The sequence below is a fragment of the Rana temporaria genome, chromosome 13, assembly GCF_905171775.1.
Source record: "Rana temporaria chromosome 13, aRanTem1.1, whole genome shotgun sequence".
In the NCBI taxonomy this organism is placed as follows: Eukaryota; Metazoa; Chordata; class Amphibia; order Anura; family Ranidae; genus Rana; species Rana temporaria.
The window spans coordinates 41,563,336-41,578,615 of NC_053501.1; positions in this window are offsets into that span (position 1 = coordinate 41,563,336).

Below are 15,280 nucleotides of genomic sequence, written 5' to 3' on the forward strand. Positions count from 1 at the left end.
CCAATTTTTTTTCTCAGTTTAGTCCAATACGTATTCTACATATTTTTGGTTAAAAAAAATCGCAATAAGCGTATAGTGATTGGTTTATGCAAAAGTTATAGCGCCTTCAAAATAGGGGACCGAATTCTGACATTTTTTTTTTATTATTTTTTTTTTTTTTTTTTTACTAGTAATGGCGGCGATCTGTGATTTTTATTGGGACTGCGACATTGAAGCGGACACATCGGACACTTTTGACACATTTTTGAGACCATTCACATTTATGCTATAAATATGCACTGATTACTGTATAAATGTTACTGGCAGGGAAGGGGTTAAATGTGTTCCCTAGGAGTGATTCTAACTCTGGGGGGGAAGGGGACTGACTGGGGGAGGTGACCGATCTGTGTCCCTATGTACAAGGGACACAGCATCGGTCTCCTTTTCCTGACAGGACGTGGATCTGTGTGTTTACACACACAGATCCACGTCCTTGTCTGTGTAACGGCCGTTCGCGGGTACCTGGCGGACATCGCGGCCGCCAGGCACACGCATCGGCACCTCAGTGACAAGGCGGGCCCGCGCGCCCCCCCGTGGCCGGAGGAGTCGAGGATGTCAATAGACGTCCTCCCGACATTGTAGAGCCACCTTGTGGCTGTCATTTTACAATGGCTGGGGCTCCAAGTGGTTAAACCATATTCTCTCAAAGACCTTAAATAATGTGACCTAAAAAATATAGTCAATATATTCATCACAAAATCTCCTGTTAGGATTTATTTAAGGTTAATAGTATTTGGCTATTTGTTGTGTCACGCCAGGTGTTAAAGGGGTTGTAAAGCTTCATGTTTTTTCCCCTTAATGCATCCTATGCATTAAGGGGAAAAAAACATCCGATGCTTACCACCCCCCCAACCCCCCGGTTTACTTACCTGAGCCCTCGAAAGTCTCACGCCGTGAACCCGCTGGCTACTGGCCCCAGTCTTCTTGGTTGATCTTGGCTCTTCATTGGAGATTGATAGCAGCGCAGCCATTGGCTCCCGCTGCTGTTAATCTAATCAATGACGCGGTGCTCCGGGGGCAGGGCCGAGTGATACAGTCGGTGGCTATCATGGGAGCGCGCCCGCAAGCTAACCCCCTTGGGAAAGTGCTTCCCATGAAGGGGGTTAGCTCTTGCGGGGAGGAGCTGAGACGGCTGCCAAGCGATCCCAGAAGACCAGGATCAGGGCCACTCTGTGCAAAATTAACTGAACAGTGGAGGTAAGTATGACATGTTTGTTAATTAAAAAACAAAAAAATGTACAACCCCTTTAACATCAAATATGTTGTGATTCCACCACCTACTGTGCACAGGGGACAATTGCCAGACAGCATGAGGTGAGGAGAGCCAATATCCGGCTTGCGTAAAAGGGACATCTAAACTGATAATTGGGGTACTGATGATCAGTGTTTTGATTATCAGTTGCCAATCAGTGTCACCTATCAGTGCTGCCTCATCGGCGCACATCAATGAAGGAGAAAAATTACCTGTTTACAACATTTTATAGCAAACAATGAAAATGTTTTATTTATTTATTTATTTTCAAAATGTTATTTAAAAAAAAAAACAGTGCTGATTAACCACATGCCGACTGCCCGCCGTCTGCAGAATGGCTGTAAGACGGCTGCTTTAAGGGGTATAGGGGGCGCACGCCCGCCGTGTCACTGACAAACAGATGCGCATGCCCGGCGGCCTCGATGTTTGCCAGCCACCCGCGATCGCTCGTGACAGAGCAGAAATGTGGATCTGTGTGTAAACACACAAATCCACATCCTGTCGGGAGAGGAGACAGAGCGTGTGTTCCTAGTACTGTATAAAGGAACTTTGGTCTCCTCCCCCAGTCAGTCCCATCCCCCCACAGTTAGAACACACAGTGAGGCAACACATTTAACCCCTTGATCACCTCCTAGTGTTAACCCCTTCCCTACCGGTGACATTTATACAGTAATCAGTGGCTATTTGTAGCACTGATTACTGTATAAATGTCAATGGTTTAAAAAAAGTGTCCGATCTGTCCGCCGCAATGTCGCAGTCCTAGTAAAAAATTGAAATATTAAAAATGCCATAAACCAATAACCTTTTTTGTAGGCACTATAACTTTTGCGCAAACCAATTAATATACGCTTATTGAGGTTTTTTACCAAAAATATGTAGAAGATTACATATCGGCCTAAACTAAAATGGGGATATTTATTATAGCAAAAAGTAAAAAAATATATATTTTTTTTCAAAATTGTTGCTCTTTTTTTGTTTATAACATAAAAAATAAAAACCGCAGAGGTGATCAAATACCACCAAAAGAAAGCTCCATTTGTGGGAAAAAAAGGACATCAATTGTGTTTGGGTATAGTGTCACACGACTGCGCAATTGTCAGTTAAGGCAACGCAGTGCCGTTTTGCAAAAAATGGCCCAATCGGGAAGGGGGTAAATCTTTCCGAGACTGAAGTCGTTAAAGCAGGGTTCTGGGTATAATTTTTTTTTATTTATTTTTTTTGCAATATAAACGTAATTACAGTGAATATTCCTTAAAACATATTGAAAAATCACTATCCGTACATAAATCAGTGCAAACAATTACCTAATATCCTCTCGTGATCTTGTGGCCGTTTCCATCATAGCTGTGGGCATGTGAAGCCCAGTTCCTGTGTCTTCCTGGTTTTTCAGAGAGATGTGCATGCTGCATAACCAGCATGCACCTCTCGATCCCGCGCATGCGCAGTAGAATGGCGCTCGTAGCGCCGTTAGTTTGTTTTGTTGTCATGACAATGGGCGGTGATGGAGGAACGTCCTGCCACGTTGTTATGACAACACAGATAACAGAATCCAGACGCTGTGATCCCCCGTAATTTTTTGCCCACAGACTCCTGGGAAATGATGACACTCATTTCCCAGGAGGCCAGGCGGTTTAGGAAGGGAAGAAGACCCACCGCGGTCCAGGAACTAGGCAGATTAGCAAATCTGCCTAGTAAGAGCAATTTGCAGGCAAGAAGTTTTTAGTTTTTTTTTACAATTTTTTTAGAGGGAAGCTATTAAAATGAAGTTTAAGGGTGGACCTCCGATTTAAATACCACCAAAAGAAAGCTCTATTTGTGTAAAAAAATAATAATAGCTTTATATCGGTACAGTGTTGCATGACTGTGCAGTTGTCATACTAAAGGCTCATACACACGATCAGGTTTCACAACGGGAATTGTGTGATGGCAAGCTGTCGGAAAATCCGACAATTCTTGTTGGATTTTCCGCCAACAAATGTTGGATAGCATGCTTTAAAATTGTCCTCCAACAAATGTGTGTTGTCGGATTGTCCGATCATATGTACAGAAATTCTTTGGACAAAACTCCAAAGTACAAACACGCATGCACAGAAAGCAATGCTAACCATAACACAACATTAGCAGTTGTCCAATAGGTGGTGCTAAAGAGCTAAAAAAAAGACGTTGTTTGTTGGCCGACAATTCATGCTGTTTGTATGCAATACAAGTTCCTGGCCAACGCCCTTCGGACAAAAGTCCTACACTTTTTCCACAGAAAATCCAATCGTGTGTACCAGGCTAAAGTGTGACTGTACTGAAAGGGGGTTGAAGGGGCTGAAAGTTCACAGTAGGCAAGTGGTTAATGAGCATTATAACTACTAATGAAATGAAAATCTCCATTATTTACCTCTCCCTGTTTAACCCCATGTTTAATCAACTCTTCTTGCTTGTTAACATTTTCTCTATGTATCTCTTGATCCAGTAATTCATTATTTTATTCTTTACTCACAAACCTTTCTTTCAACATATTGGGTTGTTCAAAAAAAAAAAAAAAAATCAATTCCCCTGCAATTCCATCTGATTCTAATTATTTGTCTCCTGGGGATATTTGGCAGTCAGCAAAGGGGGTGGAAACGAGAGAATATGAGTTTCTACCTGTGAGGCCCCGTACACACGAGTTTCTTGGCAGAATTCAGCCAGAAACTCGATCGGAGCCGTATTCTGCCGAGAAACTCGGTCGTGTGTACACTTTTCAGCGAGGAAGCCGACGAGGAACTCGTCGGGCCAAATAGAGAACATGTTCTCTATTTCCTCGTTGTTCAATGAGGAAAGTTGGCCCGCCGAGATCCTCGGCGGCTTCAACACTGAACTCGACGAGGAACTCGATGTGTTTGGCACGTCGAGTTCCTCGGACGTGTGTACGGGGCCTCACTTTAAAATAAAAGGCCATTTGTCCTTATTTGTAAACTCTGTTTTTTAACTATCCATATAAATAATAATGAAGCTTAGTGAGAACTTGGCTACCATCCCTTTTCCAATTTTTTGCAAAACAAATTGACCATCACACAGAAATAATGATGTGACATTCTGAACATTCCAAAATAAACTTTTTGTGCCCAAGAAATTTGGGTTTCCTTTGCTAGTGTCTCTCCCAGTGCTTCTAGGCCTTTGCCCCGTTGAATCATTGTATATAAAGAAGATACATTGGCAGTGATTAATTTATAATTCTCTAAAAGTGTAACACTCTCCAAAAATTTGTAACAAATGCTTCATATCTTCAAGATACACTTCTATTTTTGTAATATATTCCCCAACTGTGTAATTATCAGCTTCACTCCATGTACAATCAGTCTATTTGGTGGCATAATAATATCCTTATGGACATTGGGGAGATAATAAATCACTGGAATTTCTTTATGTGAAGGTACCAGATACTTGACTTCCTTAAATGCCCTGTTCATGTTTAAATCATTTTATTCGCTTGTTGAATGTTATTGTAGAATCTCCCTTAAAAACAAGACAGGGAAAGAGAGGAGTCAATCCGCCTTGTATTTGAATGCATCTTTAACACATTTTCAACTTACCGTAATAATATACATATATCTATAGTTGATAGCGCCGCACTATTTCTCTTCAATACCACAATCGACCAGATAAACTACTAAATGTATTCTCCTCTCTAGATGTCTTGTACCCAATGTGATAGCCTTGCTTTGTTTACAATTTTTTGTTTCCATACTCCTAACATCATTTATTAAAAAACCTCAAGATGTTGGCAAGAATTTAATTGGGGGTTAAATATAGATTTGGGGGGCGTGGGTTGGTGCATGGAGTGAGAGTACGTGCATTGTGGCAGCTCCCGATCCTGTCCGCTTCCACAGGGTTCTATCTCCTCCACCACAGCTCACATTAGCACCAAAACGCATCGATGGGCAAGGGAAAGCCTAAGGACCAACCTAAACCCACGGGCGACCGGACACAGGGCGATCTGGGATGGTTTGTAACCCAAGCATCTGCAGCCTACATGAATCAGGGGAAATCCAAGATGGCGCCGGTGCCTCCATCTCTGGCCCGCTCTGAGCCAGAAGACACCATGCAGGTACGCTCTAGAGGCTGCTGTGCCTTCCTTACAGACCTTGAGCCTCCACTACACAGCCCACATAGCCTCTCACAGGCCTTTCTGTGCTCTGGTGACGGATGGGGCATGGAGTCGCAGGTACGATCCATGCAAACATACATGCAATCCCTGCCTACAAAATCTGACTTTGAGCATTATGTCTCCCGCATAGAAAAGGCCTACAGGCAAGCGAGAACTGAACTTAAACGTGACCTAGGGGTCCGCATGGAGGACATAGAGAATACCACAGACAGCATCTGCAACACATTGCAATTCCATGAGGAGACCCTTAACTCCCACACTGTTATGCTGCAGCAGCTTGTGTACAACCAGGATGATATTGAGAACCATAACAGACGGAACAATATCAGGATCCGTGGCAGTCTAGAAACTGTGGAACACAAGGACCTGGCAACGGCAGTTACCACCGTCTTTAATCAGCTAATCTAGCAGCCTGAGAATGCCCACATTGAGCTGGACAGGGTACACAGAACCTCGGGGGTGAGGAACCCTGATTCCTCCTTTATCCGTGACACACTCCGCAGGGTACACTTCTACAAAGTCAAGGAGAAAGCCATGCGGACCAACCAGCATGCAGGATTCTATCTGGCTGAACGACACCCTGTCATGCTGCTCCCAGACCTCTCACGCCAAGCACTGGCACCCTCTGACGCACCCTTTGCTACCGGGCAAGGGTTGTGGGGATGAGGCCCTTGTCCCCATCAACATGGGGACATTCTCACCATGTTGAGGGCATGTGGCCTGGTACGGTTCAGGAGAGGGGGGGGCCCACTCTGTCCCCCCCCTCTTTTCCGCGGCCGGCCAGGTTAACGTGCTCGGATAAGGGGTCTGGTGTGGATTTTTGGGGGAACCCCACATCATTTTTTTTTAAACTTGGGGTGGAGTTCCCCTTAAAATCCACACCAGACCTGAAGGGCCTGGTAATTGAATTTGGGGGGACCCCCACGCTATTTTATTTTTTTATGAATGAATTCGCTCTGAATTGCCAGAGCCGACAATTCATTATAGCCGCAAGTCAGTTTTAAATGTCTTTTTTTCTTTCAGAAATGACACTGTGCAGAGACAGTTCTAAGTACGGGAAACATGCGCTATTTCACATGCTAACTTTACATCCCCCCTAGGTACAAAATTTAAAGGAATATTTCACTTTTATTGTTTCACTTTTAGCATTATTAAATTCACTGCTCCTGAAAAAACAGCTGTTTTTAAAACTTTTTTTTGCATTGATACATGTCCCCTGGGACAGGACCCAGGTCCCCAAACACTTTTTAGGACAATAACTTGCATATTAGCCTTTAAAATTAGCACTTTAGATTTCTCCCATAGACTTTAACAAGGTGTTCCTCGGCTTTTCGAATTTGCCGCGAACACCCCAAATTGTTTGTTGTTCGCCGAACTCAAAGCTCATCCCTAGTGAGGATCTATACTGCCGCCTGCAGAACACTGCACCCAAAGGCGGCATCCTCTTGCTGACCTACATCCACCTGGTAGAATTTTGAGAATGTCTGTACTGATGACCATGTTTCGGCCTTGCAAACCTGAGCCACAGAGGCTTGGTGACGAACTCCCCAATAAGCACTAACTGCCCTGGTAGAGTGCGCTCTAGGACAAAAAGGCAGAATTTTCCCCATTAACTCACAAGCCTGAGTAATAATTTGACAAATCCAACTAGAAATGGTGTACTTTGACGCTGCCTGCCCCTTTCTGGGGCCCTCTGGTAAAACGAACAGTGTCAAATTTTCGAAACTGGGCAGTAGCCTTCAGATAATAATTGACCACCCTGACCATCTAGAGCAAGGATCCTCAAACTATGGCCCTCCAGCTGTTGTAGAACTACACATCCCATGAGGCATTGTAACACACTGACATTCACAGACATGACTAGGCATGATGGGAATTGTATTTCCTGAACAACTGGAGGGCCGTAGTTTGAAGACCCATGATCTAGAGAGTGCAATAATTCTTCCTCTGCAGAACATGGCTCTGGAAAAAAACGAAGGTATAGAAATATCCTGGTTCAAATGAAAACCAAAAGATAAAAAGATTATTCAGCGCTGAAAAAATAAACAACAAACTATACAATAAGAATGCTAGCCAGCACTTCGGACAAATTCAAATAAAACATCCCAAAGTAACATGTGATATAAAAAGTGCAGCACAAAAAATTACTTAATAATAAAAAATAAATATATAAATAAAGTCCATAAGTGAAATAAATGCAAGAAAAAATCCAATAATTTCATATACAGGTGTGAATCCAGAAACGTGACTAGAGTAAAGATCCTCCACCAGAAAGTACGGATGGCTTCTCACCTCCTTAATTCGACCTCCAAGAGGTCACAAAGCGTGGTAAGCTGATATAACAGATCCTGGTATCAAGGGTCAGCAGATGTCTGGTAACTCCGTATCCAAAAACAAACAGCCCAAGGTTTGGCAGCAATAGGACATGTAGAACAAAGAGGAAAGAAATCTAGTGCTCTCTGTAGCTAAACCAGCATTTATTCAGGTAAAAAGTGATTAAAATACACTCACATTGTATAGCACTCTCAGCCGAGTGCTAAGCTCCAAGCGGTACACTGAAACAGTGTGAAACAGCCAGGATCATCGTGAGGCGGCGATCGCGGGTGATGTCACGCGTTAGCTCCTCCCCTCGTACGCGTTACGTCCCAGTAGGCGGGACTTTGTCAGCGTAGGGTCAGGAATTAGCGCGGACGTCCCGCTGTTCAAAGGAATATATAGCCAAGGCAATTAAACGCTGTCATGGTAACCACCACAACAGCCACCCAGCACAGCCTGATGCAACCAATAAGGGATGCAAAACAGATAAATAGAGACAGCCGCTCAATATAATTGAGAAAACACCCGATCTAGTCACATATCGGATGACAGCCAGCAATAAAAAACGCAGGCTGAGTAAATCACCATTGACAGGCAAAAATAATCATATCAAAAACCGTAAGGAAAACGGCTTTCATAAATTTTACATGACGTCATCCGTGATCACCTCCTCAGTACATTAAAATGCATCATATTACATAAAATAAGCCAAAAAGGCTAATTATAAAAACCATAAAAACATACAAAAATGGCAAAATGACACTAGACAAAATTTACCTATTTGAAATAAAACCGTTCAAATTGAACTCTACATTAAGGCCCGCTGGCAAGGAGACCTTGGTCTCATATATCCAGTATGATTCGCGGCGACTTAATTGGCGAATGTAATGCCCCCCTCGCCAGTGCTTGTTCAACTTTTCTATACCCCAAAATTTGAGACCTTTGGGATCACGTTGGTGATACTGCCTAAAATGTTTAGAAACACTATGGGTTTTGATTCCTCGCTTAATGTTGCTGATATGTTCCCCCATCCTTACGTGTAGCGCACGAGAGGTGCGCCCCACATATTGGAGACCGCATTCGCATTGAAGCATATAAACCACACCCACTGTAGTACACATGATCAGTTGCTTAATGGGATATTCGATCTGTGTGACTGTAGAACAATAGGATTTACGTTTTTTGATATTGGTCTTTACATGCTTGCAAGTCGCACAACGGCCACAGGCATAAAAGCCAGACAGGAAATCAAACCTCCTTATGTGGGTTTTGGGGTTTATCAGATACTATTGTACTCCTTTCTGTGGCCCTTACCTTCTCTATTTCCCGCTGAATCACAGGACGAGAATAACCTTTGGATAAAAACCTTTTTGCCAATTCCTGTGACTGCAACAAAAAATCAGACTCCAAAGTACAATTTCTACGGAGTCTGTTACATAAGCACAACTGGTGATGGCAGCTGGTAAGAGGAATATAAGAGGAATATAACCACTCCGATCAACTGTCTTGAAATAGTTTTTAGTATGCAGTTTAGATCCGGATTTGAATATTAGTAGAGAGCCTTAGATTTTCTTTAACTAAAAACTATTTCTGGTTTGATAGAGAATTTTATTTGCAGCGTTGTGGAGTTGCAATGGGAGCCTGTTTTGCTCCCAGTGTGGCTAATCTTTTTATGGCCCACTGGGAGCAGGATGTGGCCTTCCATGATAGGCCACCTCAGCTACTTTGTTATAGGAGGTACATAGACGACTTGATAATGATCTGGGAGGGTGATTTGCCCTCTCTTCAGTCGTTTATGGACAAACTCAATAACAATAGTAGAAATATAGTCCTTACCTGGACTGTATCTCAGGATCGGATCACGTTCCTAGATTTGGAAATATTCAAATCCGGATCTAAACTGCATACTAAAAACTATTTCAAGACAGTTGATCGGAATGGTTATATTCCTCTTACCAGCTGCCATCACCAGTTGTGGTTATGTAACATTCCGAGAGGACAATTTGTCAGACTCCGTAGAAATTGTACTTTGGACTTTTTTGTTGCAGTCACAGGAATTGGCAAAAAGGTTTTTATCCAAAGGTTATTCTCGTCCTGTAATTCAGCAGGAAATAGAGAAGGTAAGGGCCACAGAAAGGAGTACAATAGTATCTGATAAACCCCAAAACCCAGATAAGGAGGTTGCCAGTAATTATAAAATTGTGTTGGATTTCAGCATACAACATAAAAAATTTGAAATGTTTAAGGTCCGGTTCTCCCCGATCGTCCACAATTTATTTACAGGAAAGCCCCTTCACTCAGGGATAGTTTGGCTCCAGGAGCTGTGGATCCACCGATCACAGCTCAGCCTAAAATTTTTGATTTCCTGTCTGGCTTTTATGCCTGTGGCCGTTGTGCGACTTGCAAGCATGTAAAGACCAATATGAAAAAATGTAAATCCTTTTGTTCTACAGTCACACAGATCGAATATCCCATTAAGCAACTGATCACGTGTACTACAGTGGGTGTGGTTTATATGCTTCAATGCGAATGCGGTCTCCAATATTCCTGACCCTACGCTGAAGAAGTCCCGCCTACTGGGACGTAACGCGTACGAGGGGAGGAGCTAACGTGTGACGTCACCCGCGATCGCCGCCTCGCGATGATCCTGGCCGTTTCAAACTGTTTCAGTGTACCGCTTGGAGCTTAGCACTTGGCTGAGAGTGCTATACAATGTGAGTGTATTTTAATCACTTTTTACCTGAATAAATGCTGGTTTAGCTACAGAGAGCACTAGATTTATTTCCTCTTTGTTCTACATGTCCTATTGCTGCCAAACCTTGGGCTGTTTGTTTTTGGATACGGAGTTACCAGACATCTGCTGACCCTTGATACCAGGATCTGTGATATCAGCTTACCACGCTTTGTGACCTCTTGGAGGTCGAATTAAGGAGGTGTGGGGCCATCCGTACTTTCTGGTGGAGGATCTTTACTCTAGTCACGTTTCTGCATTCACACCTGTATATGAAATTATTGGATTTTTTCTTGCACTTATTTCACTTATGGACTTTATTTATATATTTTTTTTTTATTATTAAAGTAATTTTTTGCGCTGCACTTTTTATGTCACATGTCAAATGAAAACCAGACGCTACCTTCAGTAAAAAAGACAGACGAGGACATAACACCACCTTGTCCTTATGAACGACCAAAAATGGCTCTTTACAAGAAAAGGCTGCCAATTCAGAAACCCTCCTTGCGGAGGTGACTGCTACTAGAAAAACTAATTTCTTTGTCACAAGGGGTAACGGAGCTTCCTCCATCGGCTCAAAGGGGGGTTCCTGGAGAACCGACAGGACTAGGTTCAAATCCCATGGGCACAGAGGTGACCTTATTGGGGGATTTATCCGTGTCACCCCCTGAATAAAGGCCTGAACCAGGGAATGTAAGGCAAGCAGCCTTTGGGAAAAAAACAGATAAGGCTGAAATCTGACCTTTGATAGTGCTCAAGGCTAGCTTCATCTCAACTCCTAACTGTAGGAAGGCGAGAACCCTTTCTATGTCATATTTGCGAGGATGTCAGCCCTTGTCTTCACACCAAGCCACACAGGACTTCCAGACCCTATAATAGATAGCTCTGCAGGCCGGCTTCCTAGCATTCAACAGGGTAGTTAGTACTGAGCGTGAAAGTCCCTGTTCTTTTAGAACAAGGATTTCAACAGCCAAGCCGTCAAACTTAGCATTTGTAAGGCAGGGTGGAATATTGGCCCTTGTGAAAGCAGATCTGGATGGAATGGAAGAGTCCAAGGATCTTTTACTGCCATCCTCACGATCTCCACATACCAGGATCTCCTGGGCCATGCTGGAGCAACTATGATTACCAGCTTCTGTTCGCCCTTGATCCTGCGCAGAATACACAGAAGCAATTGCACTGGAGGAAATGCATAAATCAGAGAGAACTGCTCCCAGGTAATTACCAAGGCATCTGTCCCGTATGCGAGTGGATCCCTTGTCCTTGACACAAACCTGTCCAACTTTCTGTTGAATCTGGACGCTAATAGGTCTACGTCCAGGGTAGCCATTTTTGACATATGGTCAAAAAGACCTTGGGGATGCAGAGACCATTCCCCTGGAAGCAGCTGTTGGCGACTTAGAAAGTCTGCCTGACAATTTTCCACTCCTGGGATAAATATAACAGATAGGCAAGGTACATGCTCTTCTGCCCAGGCTAGAATATGGTTTACCTCTTTCTGGGCCGCGCAGCTTTTGGTGCCGCCTTGGTGATTAATATAGGCCACTGCTGTGGCATTGTCGGACTGAATCCTGACAGGATAGCCCCGCAACCTGTTTGTCCAAGCCCTTAATGCAAGACGTGCTGCCCGAATTTCTAGAACATTGATGGGCAAGGACTTTTCGGATTCCGCCCATCTTCCCTGGATGGTATTTCCCTCCAGGACTGCTCCTCCGCCCAAAAGAGAGCTGTTAATTCCTGGCCAGCAACCACCAATTGAGACTCTGGCCTACAATAGGAGTCAGACACATTGGACAATCCAGATCCTGGCCTTCCCTGCTCCAAACAGACAGGATACGGTCTTGCAACTGCCTTGAATGGAACTGAGCATAGGGAACCACCTTGAATGAGGCTACCATTTTCCCTAATAACCTCATGCAAAGGTGAATGGAGGGACTCTCTTTTGCCCTGACCACATGAACCAGTTCCCTTATAACGCAGACCTTTGCCTCGGGTAGGAACACCCTTTTGTGGGATGTATCTATAAGCAGACCCAGATATTCCAGGTTTTTTTCTGGCCGTAAGGAAGACTTTTCTAGGTTGAGAATCCAGCCTAGAAGTTCTAGGTAACTGACCGTGCGGATGACACTCTGGTCCAGCCCTGCTATGGACTGATCCATCAGTAACAGGTCATCCAAGTATGCCACTATGGCTATACCCTGGGCCCTGATTTTTGCCAAAAGTGGTGCCAGCACCTTTGTGAACACCCTTGGTGCAGTAGCCAGCATGAAGGGGAAGGCCACAAACTGAAAATGTTGCTGTTCTATTGCAAACCGCAGAAATTTCTGATGAGCGGGGAATATTGGGACATGGAGATACGCATCCTTGATGTCTATGGATGCTAGGAGTTCTCGTACCTGAAGGGTGGCTATCACTGACCGTATTGATTCCAATCGAAATGAGCGGATCTTTAGAAATTGGTTCAGACCTTTGAGATCCAGAATAGGTTTGACATCCCCGTTTGGCTTTGGCACTGTGAGGAGATTTGAATTAAACGCCCTCCCCTGCTCTTCCAAGGGAGTCTCTATGATCACCCCTTGAGACAGCAGATGGTCTAGTGCCTGGAATAATGATCCCTTCTTTATAGGATCCTTGGGAACGCTCGATCTTAGGAAACGAGGCAGAGCAAACCTTCACAACTCTAGTTTGTATCCTAGAGATATTGTGGAGATGACCCATCTGTCCTAGATTTCCTTCCAGACTTCTGTGAACTGCCAAAGCCTTCCCCCCACTCGATCGAGCGGGGGCGCCCCTTCATAGGGAGGCCTTGGGGCCCTGTTTTACAGACTTTTGCCCCCAGGACTTTTTCTGGTCCTGAGCTTGGTTCTGAGGCCTTCCTGAATGACGCCTACTCCTTCTTTTAACTGGAAGAAGGGTACTTTTTCCACCCGAGATCTTCTGGATGTACTTATCCAAGTCATCCCCAAAAAGTCATTCCCCATGACAAGGGAACCCAGTCAGCAGCCTCTTACAAGGTAATTCTGCTGACCAATGCTTAAGCCAGAGGACCCTCTGCATGTGAACCAACATGAGTGCCAGGCAGGACGTCTGATGGCTAGAATCCTTAATAGCGTCTACCGCAAAACAAAGAGACTTAGGCAAATCTGCTAGGTCCGGGACCACTTTCCCTTTACCGACCTGCTTCACCTTGTCTCTAAGGGATTGACAGACACCAATTGCTGCGACAGCACCAGTCAAAGAAAAAGAGGCTTTGACTCCAGCCTTTTTTCCGCTTTTATTCAGGGAAGAGCATCCACTGCCGGAGCTTTCCACCTCTTAGAGAACTTCTCCTCCATAGGATAGAGTTGAGAAAATCTCTTAGGAGGAATGAAATGCCTGTCTGAATGATCCCAGTCAGCATAAATGAGCTGTTCCAGCAACGGATGCATAGGAAAAGAATGCGACCCCTGCTGAGGCTTTGGAGAACCCAAAGAATAAAAGGGTGCTTCAGCCATTTCAGCAAGGGGTAGCTTATATCCAAAATGCACCATCTCGGTGAGGGATTGGACTAATAGTCTTTGAGCCTGTGACGCCGCCAAGGCTTCCTCTGAGACTGAGTCCTCTAACTCGGGGAAACATTGTCCTGTGCTCCTGCAGGATCCTCAAAGGGTGCCTCGGAATCTCCTATCCACTCCTGGTCTGCAGATAACGGATCCAGGATAGGAGAAGGGGACCTGTCGCGTTTCTTCCTGGGCTGGGAAGAGGCTACCGCTCTAAACCAGCCAGAGCGGTAGGCAAGTCATCTTTTGTGACATACGCAGAGGCTGGAATGTTGGAGGTAGCCACAATACCTGACATGTCTGCTGGCTCAGTTTGGTCAGCAGCTCCATGCCTCTCAGGGGAGGGTGACACAGTGGGGGCACAGCTAGGATTCCCAGGACCCGACCGCGGTGCCCTTGAGCCCCTTCTCCCTGTTCTTGTTGCTCTCTTACGGGAATACATAGTCCTACGCACAAAGCAGAAGTAGTGATATACACATCTGTAGCGCTCACCCCCGAAGGAGCCGCTAGTTGAATTTGGGATCAGCCTATTAAATTACCCTGGCGTAGTCTAGGGGTGTAGCTGTGAGAGTAGAGTTAGTGAGCGAATGTCCAGGCAGTGAATAAAGGGTTTTTCAATGCTTTATTTTCCAGGCCAAACACGGCCAACATCAACATCAATAGGGAAGGACAAGGTTGATGAAGGAAGAGAGAGAGAACCTTGCAGTATCAGGCCTGGATATCAATGGAGCAGTCAGTACTGCTCTATATAGTATCAATTTGTAACTCGTCGCCACTCTACTTGGAGTGGGTGAAGTGCCCCCGGACAGACCCCTGCCACAAGACTGGCAGCCGAGGTGTCACTTTAGATTCCTGGGAGGAACAGGCTTCTCTCACAGAACCGGCTCTAGGGCCTCTGCCAAAGGCCAATTACAATAAAGAAATAAGGCGGATGAAGAGAGCGAATCCTCCCAGTAGATTTTACTATATAGTTCCCCCGGATGACAGCAAGCACACCTGTCAGAGGCCCGGTCACCCGATCCCAGCCTGGGATTTTCTCAATAGTCCAGCCGGGAACCCAGCGAAACACTGGGGTCCCCTCTTACCTCCGGATGAGGTTCAATGCAGTCTGCAGCTTTGGCCAGGTAGGCCGCGCCGGCGGGGTCCATGGATGCGCGCACCCTGAAGGTGGATGCGCACCTGGAACGGGGACCCCGCGAAGATTTTAGAACACATGACACCTGTCACCGATATACTCTCCCCCAGCCTCCTCGCCGCTTGTTTTG